The following is a 6,191-nucleotide window of genomic DNA, read 5'->3' on the forward strand; positions in this document are numbered from 1 at the left end:
TCACCTGGGAGTTGGCCTCCTGGCACCCAGGCAGAGGGACCAAAGCGGGAGGCAGGGCGGCCTCCCCAGCTAGGGCTCTGGGTCCCCCCAGTCCCGGAGCCTTTCCTGTTCTGGGCAGCACTATGGCCCAGGTGGGCGCCCTCTGCTGGCCATGCTCTGGTTCTGCAGAGCCATGTTGTTTTCAGGCTGAGGGAGACCCTGGGATGTGGGAGGTGGGTGGGCTCTTGACCCTAGACCCTCACATTAGATGGTGGTACCTGAGGTCACCCAGCCAGTCAGGGACTGAGCTAAGGTTTGAATCTAAGCGTCGTCTGATTCTCAGCCTCCCGTCCTTCCACCCCTCCCTGGTGGGGAAGGAGTTTTACTCCAGCAGCCTTCGCATCCTCCACCCCCTCCCTGCATCTGGACCCCCTAAAACAGAGCCTCTAGCCCCACTGCTCCTGAGGGATCTTAGTGACTGTGGTTTGTAGCTGAGAATCTGTCTCCAAAGGCAAATCTGGGGTCCACGATTTGAGGTAATTTGAGGCATAGAGATGCTACTGACTAGCTGTGTGACATTGGGCAAGATTCTCAACCTCTCTGAGCACTGTCAGATGGGAGTCAGTTCCTTTGTAGACTCTGAAGAACTGAAGAAATTGGAGGAGGTCTCTTTTACCCATTTAGAAGGTCTTTACTCAGACCTCTCCTCTACCTCTTCCCTCCTCCCCTCCTTTCCCCCTCCTCCTCCCTCCCCCCCTTCTTTCTCTCTTGCTCCTCTTCTCCACTCCCCACTATCTCTTCCACCACTCTGTGGTGTGGATATTATCTTTCTTTTCAAGAGGAGGCATTTGAGGCTCAGAGAGGTGGAGTAACTGGCCCAGCGACACCCAGCCAGGTGTTTTGGTTTAGAATCCAGACTTTGGTGAGCTGACCCCTCCCCTGTTCCCTCTTCACCTCCTCTCTCCTCACTCATCACATCTCATCCATCAGCTCCTCCTACAAAACTTTCCCCAAACCCTCCATCAACTTCTCTCCTTGTCCCTTGCCACTACCCAGGCCAAGACCCATCTTTTCTGGGCTGGTGACTGCAGCAGCCTCCTTGCTTCCTCACAGGTCACTCGGCCTGGTTTTCTGCAGTCTGGCTTACACACTGGAGCAGGTGAAGTGACCCTTTTAAAATGTAAATCAGATCATATCACATCTCTTTTTGAAAGTTTCCACTGCAAGTGGAATAAATCTAAGCTCCATTCCACTCCCTCAGGCCCTGTGCTATTGATCCTAGTCACCTTTATTTCCTCTTTCTTCCCCATGAAGCCCCAGTCTCACTGGCTTCTTTAAGTTTCCTGACCATGCCAAGCCTGCTTCTGCTCCAGGGCCTTTGCACTTGCGGCTCCTGTGGCTGGAGCACCCTTCCTGGGATGTGTGTTGTGCCTGCCCCCCTTTCCTTCTTAGTTCAGATGTCGCCCCCTCAGACCACACTACCTAACATTTTCCCACTCAGCCATTCTCAACCATATTCCCCCATTTTTGCCAGAGCCATGTGAGTCTCCGAAGATATTGTACTGTCGTTAGCTCCCTTGTTTCTTGCCCATCTCTCCCACTGGAACATGAGATCCATAGGGGAGGGACCTTGTCATCCTGTCCACAGCTGTGTCCCCAGGACCTAGCATAGGACCTGGCAGTTAGTAGATGCTCAATATGTGTTTGTTGAATGCAGAAAGCCCTCCGCAGCCCTGACTTCTTTTGCATGCTCAGAGCAGTCTTTCAAATCCAATCCTATTTTTCCTGCTCCCACTGTCACAGCCCAGAGCTTGTAGCAACCCCTCCCATCCCTCCCTGCCACCCTACTCTGCCTCCCTTCCTTCTCCTCCACATAGACAATATGCTCTCCCAGGCCTCAGGCCAATGATTCCTTTTTCCCTCTGTCCTTTTTGCCTCATTTGACTAATTCCCACCTGACTGTCAATACTAATTAACTCAGGTATCACCTCCTCCCAGAAGCCTTCCCTGCTTTCCTTTTAAGTTAATACTCTCTCCTGGCCCCTGAAGATCCTTGGTCCCTCCTGGTCCATAAGGCAGTCCTCTCCTTGTATATTAAGAATATCTCTCTCCTTAAGGAGCTCCTCAAGAACTTGGACCAATCTGGTTCATCACGATGTCTTTGGCACCCAGCCCAGACTGCCTGGCACAGGCATTCAAGAAACATTGATCTGGGCTGGCCTCATCATTGCTGTGATGGGGACTTTGGGGGATTAGACCAGACCAGTGTCTCCCAGCTGTATGACCCATGGCAAACTACTTCCTCTCTTTAAGACTCAGTTTCCTCATCTGTAAAATGAGTATAACATTCCCAACTTCTTAGGGTTGTGAGGATTCAAGAGAAACTTCTCTAGTGTATGTAGTGCTCTGGCATGTGGAAACTGTTAGGTGAGTGGTGGGTCCCTTTTCCAGTGTGGACTTGGGCCTGGGCTTAGCAACTGCCTCTGGGAGCAGCCAGCCCCCTCAAGCCCTTCAGGGGAGGAAAATGTCTATCCTCTAGTGAGCCCTGGGCCCAGGACCTCTGAGGAGCCCTCAGAGCTGAAGGGAAGATATAGGCAGACTGGATCAAGCCCTGAACTTGAAGCCGCATCACTGAATTTAAGACATGGCTCCATAATTCACTGGCTGTGTTACCCAGTGTGAGTCCTCACACCTCTCTGAGCCTCAGCTTCCTGATCTGGAACAGGAGCTAATAACACTTATCAGCCAAAGACTCAAAATAACATGGACAAAAAGCCAAGTCTGGGTAGGCGCTTGATTACTGGTCCTCAAAGCAATCTCCTTCCCTTCTCCTAATTCTTCCTGTGATTTGGGGTTTGTGTATCTAGGGGACCCCCTAGACAGGGCCATGACCATTCTAGGTGGCAAAGAGGAACCTCCCCATTCTAAATGCTAACCTGCAGCCTGGGTTAGGGGCTGGGACTCTGGACAGCTCTGGACACTCAGGAGGCTCCAAATGCTGGTGACCTCACCAGGTGCCAAAGTGTAAGTGACCAGTCAGCCCCCTAGGAGGTGTCTGTGGGGTCCTCCAAATGCAGATCATCTTTGGAGGACAGAGGCCCACCCCTCACGCCCCCCACCCAGATCCCCGTTCATGCATTTAATCATTCTTCCACTGCTGTATTTCCAGAAGGTTGCACAGAGCCTGGTACATAATAGGTCTCAATAAATATATGTTGTAAGAACAAGTTTTTGTGTTCAACACACTTATTGTCTACTGCTCTTAGCCCTGTGCTAAGAGATGGTGTACAGATGGTGCACACAAAGGAACTGGTCCTGACAGCTCTCTCCCAAGATCACCCAGGGGGGCTCTAAATCCTCCCAGCTCTTCCCACTCCAGAGCCAGCTTCCACTGGTTGCCAAGCTCCAGGCATCAGGACTTTTCCCAGAATCGAGGTAATGCCCAAGCACCCCATGCATCATGGGGCCTGGGAAGGCTGCACACCTGCAGCCACAACTCTCCAAATCCTCTCTGTCTTTCATGCCCCGTCCTCCAGCCACGCTTCCCCATCCCTCTAAAAGCCTCAGACACAGCCATCTCCGCCCACCCAGTGCCCTACATCTACCTGGGGTTATACCCAACGTGGCCAGCGGGTGGCGCTGAGACTCCCCTTTCCCCAGCGCTGGACTGGACTCCACACCCCACCAGGACCCTGTCCCTCCCTCATTTTCTCCCCAGCACGGACAGGAGCGGACTCTGTGACCTCTAACTGACCCCTCTTTTTCCTGCTGGCTCCTGCGATGAGGCCTGAGGAGACTCCAGTTGCTCCTGCAGGCCCCGGGTTGTCTTTTCCTGCCTGGTGGGTGAGGGGGGGGGTCCCTAGGGGCCAAGCTGCAGCTGGTGGGGCGGGGCTGGGCGGGGTGAGGCTGAAAGCAGCTGCCGGGTGAGAGAAAGAAAAAGAGAGAGAAGAGAAGAAGGAGCGGGAGGGAGAGGTGCTCTGGTTCCCGGGCTCCTATCCCAAGCAGGTGGAGGTCCCAGCTGAGGCTCGCCCCAGGATAAGGTATGTGGCTGAGGAAGCAGAAGGGGCCAGAACCTAACCCGCTAGCCCCTCAGTACCCCTAGGCCTGCTCTGCTGCTCAGCAAGAACCCCTGAGCCCCCTCCCATCTCACCCCTCCCAAGGTGACCAAATAGAGACTTGGGGGGCAGTACAGGAGTCGAGGGGTGGGCATTAGGAGGCAAAGGCTCTATTGCTGTTCTGGACTCGATACGTGAATTTGCACCAAGCTCTTCCCGTCTCTGAACCTCAGTTTCTTAATCTAAAATGGAGGCAGAGGCCGGGGGCTCTTGAAGATGTTTTGTGGGATAACTTTGCAAGGTGTCCCTTTTTCAAAAAGAATTCGTTCTTTCAGGGGCTTCTGAAGACCAGAAGGCTTTTTTTTTTTTTTTTTTTTTTTTGCGGTACTCGGGCCTCTCACTGTTGCGGCCTCTCCCGTTGCGGAGCACAGGCTCCGGACGCGCAGGCTCCGGACGCGCAGGTTCAGCGGCCATGGCTCACGGGCTTAGCCGCTCCGCGGCATGTGGGATCTTCCCGGACAGGGGCACGAACCCATGTACCCTGCATCGGCAGGCGGACTCCCAACCACTGCGCCACCAGGGAAGCCCCAGAAGGCTTTTAAGACCCAAAGGGATGCGCCCCTAGTGGTGGAATTTCAGGCAGTGCAGGGAGGGGGTCATTTAGAAAGATGGGTGGTCCCTCCATGTCAGGGGCCCTGAGGCCCTGGTCTGTGCCTCTCTCCTCAACCTAGTTTCCCTGACTGGGACTCATGGTGGAGAGTGACACAGGGTGGTGGGTGGGAGCTTCCCCAGGTGTCTGGTGCTCCAGAGGTCCTCTCATTAGGGAGAGGGTGGTGGGCGCAGGGTGAGGGTATTTCTCTGCCACTCCAAGATCAGAAAAAGAGTGGATTAGGCAGCAGGGTGTGTGGCACCAAGGTAGGGACAGTGGTAGGCTTATGGATGTCCCCAGGGTAATGAGGGAGGGGTCACCCGAGCCCTTTTTGAACTGTGGCTGCTGGCCACGTCTCCAAAGTCCCCTGCACTTCAGAGTCATTAGCTCATTCACTGCTCACATCCTTCAACCAGTCCAGAAGGGTGGGGGCAGGGGGGCTGGAGCCATTCCTCCCTCACCCTGCTCTTGGGAAGAGATTGTTCCAGATTGTTCTCTGGCTGGGGAGAAGCTGGCACGGGCAAGTTTTAGGATCTCAGGGATCCCAAGGTGGGAGGCAGTCCAGTCAAGCACATGATGGGGAGTCAAATCAGCCTCTGTTCAAATCCTGGCTCTGCTGTGGGTCCTTGGGGGAGTCAAGTAACCTCTCCTAGCTGCAGTCTCCTCCTGTGGAAAATGCGGACAACAGAGCGGGCCCTTACAGGGTTGCAGTGAGAAGCAGTCGACATGATGCAAGTAAAGCCCCCAGCGCGCAGCTGGCACCTATGAGATGCTGTTGCTCTCATTATGGAGGGAAAAATGGAGGTCAAGAAGGGAAGGACTGGCCTGGGGTCACAGAGTTAGGCCCTCCAGTGAGTCAGAGCACCCTCTTCTCAGCCCCATGGCAAACGCTGAGCACCTACTGTCTGCACCCCAGCACCTACGGAGCACTCTATAGTCACCCCCATCCCTACTAGGATTGCTCCCCTCTGCTCACTCCTGTCCCAGCCTGCAAGGCCTCGGGTCTGGGGCTGGGGAGGGGAGAGGGGTGGGGACCGCCAGGCGCGGGAGGGCAGGTCAGCTTTGGGGCGGGTGCGATGGGAGCCCAGAGGAGAGTCTCCGTGGCACTTGTCCTCCCTCTCCCTCGGGAAAGGGCAGCGGTGGCGGCCGGGTCAGGGCTGCGCGGCGGGGAGAGAGGCTGCGTGCGAGCCTGGGGCTGAGCACAGTGGGGCACGGAGAACCCCGCTCGGGCTCCGGCACAGGCGAGAGGGTGGCAGCGCGGGTCGGCGAAGCCCCGCGGGCCGGGTCATCGGGGGTGGGGGCGGCGAGGGGGCGCCCTCCGCCCCTCACCCCGCCCCCGCGCCTCTCCCCGCAGCGGGGGTGCCCCGCCCCTCGGGCGCCCGACGTGGACGCGGCCGCCGCCGCCGCCGCCGCGCGGGAGTCGCTGTCCGCGGAGCCGACATGCAGGCGGCGCGGGGCGGCACGGGGCGGCCGGGCCGGGCGGGCCGCGGGCCGGAGCGCCAGCGCGA

General features: G+C 56.5%; 1 protein-coding gene across 1 annotated transcript in view; it reads left to right on the forward strand.

Moving 5' to 3' along the window:
• Positions 1-3,948: 3,948 nt before the first annotated feature.
• FNDC5 (fibronectin type III domain containing 5) overlaps positions 3,949-6,191 on the forward strand; it is a 7,970-nt gene continuing 5,727 nt past the window's right edge. The window contains exon 1 of the mRNA XM_027110703.1: positions 3,949-4,019. The gene's annotated coding sequence lies outside the window, so the exon portion shown is untranslated. The remainder of the gene's footprint in view (positions 4,020-6,191) is intronic.

Source organism: Aethalodelphis obliquidens, unplaced genomic scaffold (assembly GCF_003676395.1).
Source record: "Aethalodelphis obliquidens isolate GAN/ISIS:26980383/991018 unplaced genomic scaffold, ASM367639v1 scaffold9, whole genome shotgun sequence".
In the NCBI taxonomy this organism is placed as follows: Eukaryota; Metazoa; Chordata; class Mammalia; order Artiodactyla; family Delphinidae; genus Aethalodelphis; species Aethalodelphis obliquidens.